We start from the raw sequence: 8,523 nt of genomic DNA, 5'->3' as shown, positions 1-8,523 counted from the left end.
TGCTGGGATTACACTCATGAGCCACCACGCCCAGCCGCAATAATCTTTAATGATTTTTTGAACAGTGAACTTCTATGTCATGATTTAACCAATAAACTAAATTTAAAATGAAAAAAAAAAAGATAAAAATGGGCTGGGCACAGTGGCTCATGCCTATAATCCTAGCACTTTGGGAAGCCAAGGTAGGAGGATCACTTGAAGCCAGGAGTTCAACACCAGCCTGGGCAACAAAGCAAGACCTCATCTCTATTTAAAAAAAAAAAAAAAAAAAAAAAAAAATTTCTTTTAATTAAAATTACAACTACATAAAGATAAAAATGGTACACCTGAACAGGGCACTTATCATGGACGGGCTTATAGGACTGGAAGTTGCTCTGGGTGAGTCAGGGAGTGAGTGAGGAATGAATGTGAAGGTGTAGGGCATTACTGTACACTGCTGTAGACTTGATAAACATTGTACACTCAGGCTATGCCAAATGTATAACAAATATTTTTCTTTCTTCAGTAATAAATTAAGGAATGATACAGAGAAGATCAGTATGGCCCCTGTGCAAGGATGACATGTGAATTAATCTGTTCTCACATTGCTATAAATACCTGAGAGTGAGTAATTTATAAAGGAAAGAGGTTTAATTGACTCACAGTTCCGCATTGCTAGGGAGACCTTAGGAAACTTACAATCATGGCAGAAGGCAAAGGAAAAACAAGGCACTTTCTTCACAAGGCAGCAGGAAGAAGTGAGTGCAAGCAGGGGAAATGCTAGACACTTATAAAACCATCAGATCTCGGCAGGGCGCAGTGGCTCACACCTATAATCCTAGCACTTTGGGAGGCCGAGGCGGGCAGATCACCTGAGGTCAGGAGTTCAAGACCAGCCTGGCCAACATGGTGAAACCCCGTCTCTACTAAAAATACAAAAATTAGCTGGGCAAGATGGCAGGCGCCTGTAATCCCAGCTACTCGAGGGTGCTGAGGCAGGAGAATCACTTGAACCCAGGAGGCAGAGGTTGCAGTGAGCCGAGATCATGCCATTGCACTCCATCCTGGGCTACAGAGCAAGACTCCATCTCAAAAACAAACAAACAAACAAAAATCAGATCTCTTGAGAACTCACTCACTATCACAATAACAGCATGAGGGAAATGGCCCCTATGATCCAATCACTTCCCACTGGGTCCCTCCTATGACATGTGGGGATTATGGGGATTACAATTCAAGATGAGATTTGGGTGGGGACACAGCCAAACCATATCAACATGCAAATTCATGCAGCATTCCATATTTTAAAAGAATATTATAATTAATTATAAATTATTATATTATAATAAATTAATTTATATTATATTATTATAATAAATTAACCTTACCTTACTGTAACTCTCTTACTTTATAAACTTTTTCATTTGTTTTAACTTTCTGACTCTTTTGTAAAACAGCTTAAAACACAAACACATTGTACAGCTTTACAAAATTATTTTCTTTCTTTATGTCCTTATTCTATAAGCTTTTTTCTATTTTAAACATTTTTTTTTTTACTTTAAAAATTTGTTGTTACAAACTAAGACACATACACATACATTAGTCTACATAAGGTCAGGATCATCAAGATGTGACTAGGTGATAGGAATTTTCCAGCTCCATTATAATCTTATGGAACCACCGCTGTATATTTGGTTCATAGTTGACTGAAACTGGTGCATGACTGAACTTAGCCTTAAAATTCCTTCCTTCCTTCCTTCCTTCCTTCCTTCCTTCCTTCCTTCCTTCCTTCCTTCCTTCCTTCCTTCTTCCCTCCCTCCCTCCTTCCCTTCCTTTCCCCTTCTCCTTCCTTCCTTCCTCCTTCCCTCCCTCTCTCCCTACCACCCTCCCTCCTTCCCTACTCTTCCCTTCCTTCCCCTTCCTTCTTTCTTCCTTTCTTTCTCTATCTCTCTCTTTTCTCTTTCTTCCTTTCTCTTTCCCTCCCTTCCTTCCTCCCTTCCTCCCTTCCCTCCTTCCCCCCCTCCCTCCCTCCCTCCTTTCTTTCTTCCTTCCTTCCTTCCTTCCTTCCTTCCTTCCTTCCTTCCTTCCTTCCTTCCTTCCTTCCTCAGAGTCTTACTCTGTTGCCTAGGTGGGAGTGCAGTGGCACAATCTCAGCTCACTGCAACCTCTGCCTCCCATGTTCAACTGATTTTCCTGCCTCAGCCTCCCCAGTACAATTTTGTATTTTTAGTAGAGACAGGGTTTCACCATGTTGGCCAGGCTGGTCTCAAACTCCTGACCTCAAGTGATCCACCTGCCTGGGCCTCCCAAAGTGCTGGGATTACAGGCATGAGCCCCTACACTGGGCCTTAAAATTCTTTTTCAATTAAATTCTTGGTTCAAAGAAAGAAATGGAAGCAGGGAGCCATTCTGTGTGCATTGAAGGTTGTTTGAAGCCCCTCTATCTCCCTCTCATCCCTCCCTCTTGTCCCTTTCCTTTCCTTCCTCCTCCTTCTCTCTCTCCTCCCCTTCTTTCTCCACTTCCCCTCCCTCTTCTCCCTCTCCTCTTCCCCTTCCTTCTCTCTTCCCCCTCATGCCCACTCCTCCTCCCCCACCCACTTCCCCTCCCTCTTTCTTCCTTCTCCCTCTCCCCCTTCCCTTCCCCCTCTCTCTTTCCCACTGTGTCTCCCCAGCCCTAGGGCAAAGCATGGCCAGGAGGTATGGGCTGTATAATGTACACATTACCTAGAAGCTATATTATTTCCCAGGGAAAAGAGAGCTTCTGTCACTTTGAATCTAAGGATTCATCTTAGATCAGCGTGATTGCAACTAATGGAGAGCTTGCCAGCTTCTAACTTTGCCTTTCACTGAGGATCCATGCGGGCATGTTCAGCTGTGACTGCTAGGATAAAGATCAGTTATAGAAATAGCTTTGGAGTTGTTAGGATGATGACTCTTTTTTATGGCAGACATTAACAACTACATCAAATTACCCATGTGAATTATGAACTATAGTAGGGTGCCCGACCTTCCGCTCATTATGTGGGACCCGGTAGTTACTGCAGGTCAAGTCATGCATAATTGCCAAAGGCATTTTTATGTGAACTTTGCCAGTCATTTCTTTATGTGGTCCCTTAAGATTATGTTACCATATTTGTACTTTACCTTTTCTGTTTAGATATGTTTGAAGATATAGTTCCTATTGCACTACAATTGCCTGCAGTATTCAGTACTTGCTGTACAGGTCTGTAGCCTGGGAGCAACAGGCTCTACCACTTACCCTAGGTATGTGGTAGGCGATACCATCTAGGTTTGTGTAAATGCACTCTGTGATGTTTCCAAAACAACACAATTACCTAACACTTCTCAGAGCATATCCCTATAGTGAAGCATCACCTGACTGTATATTTCAAAGCTCCTATGAATTTGCCTACATTAAAAGCGATTGGGGGCTGGGCGCAGTGGCTCACCTCTAATCCCAGCACTGTGGAAGGACTCGGTGGGTGCATCACCTAAGGTCAGGAGTTTGAGACCAGCCTGGCCAAGATGGTGAAACTTCATCTCTACTAAAAATACAAAAATTAGGTGGGTGTGGTGGCGGGTGCCTGTAATCCCCGCTACTCAGGAAGCTGAGGCAGGAGAATCACTTGAACCCAGGAGGCAGAGGTCGCAGTGAGCTGAGATCATACCATTGCACTCCAGCCTTGGCAACGGAGCGAGACTCTGTCTCAAAAAACAAAAAAAAAGTGATTGGGGCAGGGTGTGGAACAACTGGTTAGAGATAATAGTATAGCCTATCAATGTTAAACATCAATTTGAACAAGTCTGCTTGTGCACAGTGGGTTGTGTCTCTGAAACATCTAAGGAGAGAGTTCTAATCCAAGACCATTTTCAAGTTTCTGTAAGGCAGCAAGGAGGTTGGCTGGATGACCTCGCAAATCCTCTTCCTACTCTAACATTCTGCTACCTGATGGGAAGAAACCCAGAGAAACCAGAAACAATTTTGCAGACATTCTTTTTAAAGGTGTTACCCAATACTTGTTCAATTTTTTTTTGAAACAGAGTCTTGCTCTGTCACCCAGGCTGGAGTGCAGTGACATGATCACAGCTCACTGCAGCCTTGACCTCATGGGCTCAAGCAATCCTCCCACCTCAGGTGCGTGCCACCATGCCCAGCTAGTTTATTTTTTTATTTTATTTTTTGTAGAGAGCAGGTCTCACTATATTGCCAAAACTAGTCTCAAATTCATGGGCCCAAGCAAGCAATCCTCCCGCCTCGACCTCCCAAAGTGCTGGGATTACAGGCATAAGCCTCAAAACCCAGCCCAATTTCTTTTTTTTTGAAACGGAGTCTCGCTGTGTTACCCAGGTTGGAGTGCAGTGGCGCGATCTTGGCTCACTGCAAGCTCCGCCTCCCAGGTTCACACCATTCTCCTGCCTCAGCCTCCAAGTAGCTGGGACTACAGGCGCGCACCACCACGCCCGGCTAATTTTTTGTATTTTTAGTAGAGACGGGGTTTCACCGTGTTAGCCAGGATGGTCTCGATCTCCTGACCTCGTGATCCGCCCGTCTCGGCCTTCCAAAGTGCTGGGATTACAGGCTTGAGCCACCGTGCCCGGCCAAAACCCAGCCCAATTTCTATCTTTCAATTCAAATACAGAATATGTCATCAAACTTAATTGACTGCTTCATGAACACCTGGTGCTTTCCACCCGAATGTCCTGGAGCTGGCTTACAGGCAAAGGGCTGCCTTGTCTATCTGTATGTCTCTACCAGCCAGCACAGTGTCTGTCACCAAGAAGGAACTCAATAAGAGGGGATTGAACGACGGATTGAAAGAATTCACTGGATGAATGGATGCACAGTGTCCAGGGCTGGGATCAGGAAATGGAGTAACTTGGGAAGACAGCACAGCCCATTGGGAGCCAGGAAGACAGGACAGCTGGAATCAACTGAAAGGCACCCGAGAGAGGTTTTGGCTGAGGGGCTGAAGTGCAGCTTCTCCATCACAATTATACCTGGGCCTGCGCAGGCAGGGGCCCCTCTAAAGCTCTTAATTTCTTATACAAGGGCCTGTTACCTGCTGGTCTGAGCAATATCCCCTCCAGGAGGCAGGTATCTTTGTGTGTTTTGAGTAGCTTCCATGCCTTGTGCATCCATCTATTATGAATACCAATATATTCATAATACCCAGAGCAGTCCCGCAGCTGGGCAGGCAAGTGGCCTGAGGGCACAGAGCCATGAAGCTGTACAGCCTCAGTGTCCTCTACAAAGGCGAGGCCAAGGTAGTGCTGCTCAAAGCCAGGTACAAGGATGTGGCTTCCTTCAGCTTTTTCCAGAGATCCAGCGTTCAGGAATTCATGACCTTCACAAGTCAACAGATTGTGGAGCGCTCATCCAAAGGCACTAGAGCTTCTGTCGCAGAACAAGACTATCTGTGGCACGTGTATGTTCAGAATGACAGTCTTGCAGGTGTCGTCATTACTGACAATGAAAGCCCATCCCAGGTGGCCTTTACCTTGCTGGAGAAAGTACTAGATGAATTCTCCAAGCAAGTCAACAGGAAAGACTGGCCAGTAGGATCCCCTGCTACAATCCATTCTGCAGCCCTGGATGGTCACCTCAGTAGATACCAGAACCCAGGAGATGCTGACCCCATGACTAAAGTGCAGGCCGAACCCAAATCATTCTGCACAATACCACGGAGTCTTTGTTAGAGCGAGGTGAGAAGCTAGGTGGCTTGGTGTCCAAATCCGAGATGCTGGGAACACAGTCTAAAGCCTTTCATAAAACTGCCCGGAGGCCAGGCACGGTGGATCATGCCTGTAGCACTCTGGGAGGCCGAGGCGGGCAGATCACCTGAGGTCAGGAGTTCGCGACCAGCCTGGGCAACACGGTGAAACCCCGTCTCCACTAAAATACAAAAACTTAGGTGGGCATGGCACCCTGCACCCGTAGTCCCAGCTACACAGGAGGCTGGGGCAGGAGAATTGCTTGAACCTGGGAGGCGGAGGCTGCAGTGAGCCAAGATTGCACCACTGCACTCCAGCCTAGGCAACAGAGCAAGACTCCCTCTTAAAAAAAAAAAAAAAAAAAAAAATTCCCGAAACAAAACTCGTGTTGTGCAATGGCCCGGCACTGGAACAACACCATCATTCGCATCAGAACTGCAGCCCCCAGAGAAGAAGAGACAGCCCTACACAAAGACCTGGAGTGGGGATACACAGGCCATTTTTATTTTGAAGTTCCCAGGAGAAGCAGGGATGGTGGAAGGGTGGGAAATGTTCAAATTAATATGTGTGGTAGTGATTCTTGGAAAGAATTTGAGGTCCACGAAGGTGGATTTTTGGGCAAATGAAAGCATAAACTCCAACTGGCTTCTGAAAAGAAAAAAAAGAAAAAAGAATATCGATGTGTTTCTAGAATAGCACCCGGCACATAGCAGATACCTGTTGTAGTTACTGAAGAAATGGACATATTCAGAAAGAGAAGATTCACTGTGTGTCTGAGGGGAGAGCTATTGTTTTCCGACCAACACCATATTTGTTGTGGTGGAGAGCGGCTGCACGTTTGGACACACAGGGTTTTCATGTGACTTGTGTGAACTAATGGCTGCACACCGGTTCTATGGGAAAGGGGAAAGCGTCAGCGGTCAGAGCGAGCTGCCTGGGGGGCTAGTCTGCTTTGCTGCTCATGAGCCTCACACTTATGGGCCAGTTGTAACCGCCCAAGGGGTTCACCTCGCCTGCTGCCTAGACAGAGCCAGTTCATCCACTGCTATAGACAAAGAGTAATTCATGCAGAGCCGACTGTGCAGGAGACTGGAGTTTTATTATTACTCAAATCAGTCTCCCCGAGCATTCTGGGAGCAGAGTTTCCAAGGACAATTCGATGGGTAGGAGAAAGCCAGTGAGCCGGGGGCGCTGACTGGTCAGGAACAAAATCTTAAGGAGTCAAATCTGTCTTGTGCTGAGTCAGTTCCTGGGTGGGAGCCACAAGATCAGATGAGCCTGTTTACTGATGGGGTGGGGCCAGCTGATCAGTCAAGTGCAGGGTCTGCAAAATATCTCAAGCACTGATTTCTAGGAGCAGTTTATGGAGGGTCAGAATCTTGTAGCCTCCAGCTGCATGACTCCTAAACTATAATTTCTAACGTGGCTAATGTTAGTCCCACAAAGGCAATCTAGTCCCCAGGCAAGAGGGAGGTCTGCTTTGGGAAAGGGCTGTTACCATCTTTGTTTTAAGCTATAAACTATAAACTAAGTTTCTCCCAAAGTTAGTTCAGTCTATGCCCAGGAATGAACAAAGACTGCTTGGAGGTTAGAAGCAAGGCGGAGTCAGTGAAGTTAGATCTCTTTCACTGTCAGTCTTAATTTTGCAAAGGCAGTTTCACAGTTGCCTGGCCTCTGGATGCCTGTGTCCCCACAGTGGTGTGGGCTTTAGTGACAGCACCTTCCTCTCAGGGCTTTCATGAGGAGTAAATTAATAGGTATAAACCACTTGAAAAAGAGCCTATTCTAACCACTAGGTATATAGAAGTGGTGATTATTAGAGCTGGTCTGGATCCCTTGCATTTGCTGAAATTGTATGCAACTCCTAGGTGAGAAAAGACTAGTGTTGGATTATTTTAGCGATAGGGAGCAGACAGGCTGTTTAGCACCCTGAATACTCATCTTTTTTTTTTTTTTTTTGAGACCATATCTCAAAAAGAAGAAAACACAAATTAACTTCAAACACGTTCACCCAAGTATAAATCTGGAAACTAAAATTTTTTTATTTAAACAAATTTTGACAGACCCATGTAATGATGATATAGATTGATATTTATCGGAAAGAAAAAGTCTTCACCACATGACACTATATTTTTAAAGTACTGAAAATGTGTGTATTACATGATACCAGTTTTTATACTGGTGTGGTGGCTCACACCTGTAATCCCAGCACTTTGGGAGGCCAAAGTGGGCGGATCATCTGAGGTCAGGAGTTCGAGACCAGCCTGGCCAATATGGTGAAACCTCATCTCTACAAAAGTATGAAAATTAGCCGGGCATGGTGGTAGACACCTGTAGTCCCAGCTACTCCGGAGGCTGAGGCAGGAGGCAGAGGGAGCTTGCAGTGAACCAAGATTGTGCCACCGCACTCCAACCTGGGCGACAGCAAGACTTCGTCTCAAAAAAAAAAAAAAGAAAAGAAAAACAGAAATGAAATTCTGTCTCTACACACGTGTTCACGTGCACAAACATACACACACACGCCCCTCAGGTTTAAATAGTAATTATATGTATATAGTTCTTGATTGATCTTAATGACTTATTGCCCCTGTGAATTTTTAAATTTTTCTACAATGAATATGTAACACTTTTGAAGAAAGAACTGTTTGCCGGGCACAGTGGCTCATGCCTGTAATCCCAACACTTTGGGAGGCCAAGGCGGGTGATCACCTGAGGTTGGGAGTTCAAGACCAGCCTGACCAACATGGAGAAACCCTGTCTACTAAAAATACAAAATTAGTCAAGCATGGTGGCGCATGCCTGTAATTCTAGCTACTCAGGGAGGCTGAGGCA

The 8,523-nt window shown here is 45.5% G+C and overlaps 1 non-coding gene and 1 pseudogene across 1 annotated transcript; both read left to right on the top strand.

Moving 5' to 3' along the window:
* Window positions 1-485: 485 nt before the first annotated feature.
* Window positions 486-591, top strand: LOC115897133. The gene has a single exon (XR_004057071.1). It is a non-coding gene; the product is annotated as a U6 spliceosomal RNA (small nuclear RNA).
* A 4,608-nt stretch (window positions 592-5,199) lies between these two features.
* LOC104676670 lies at window positions 5,200-6,317 on the top strand (annotated as a pseudogene).
* Window positions 6,318-8,523: the final 2,206 nt, after the last annotated feature.

Source organism: Rhinopithecus roxellana, chromosome 4 (genome assembly GCF_007565055.1).
Source record: "Rhinopithecus roxellana isolate Shanxi Qingling chromosome 4, ASM756505v1, whole genome shotgun sequence".
Classification (NCBI taxonomy): Eukaryota; Metazoa; Chordata; class Mammalia; order Primates; family Cercopithecidae; genus Rhinopithecus; species Rhinopithecus roxellana.
Note: the sequence above shows the minus strand (reverse complement) of the source record. Positions and strands in the feature narration are given on the sequence as shown.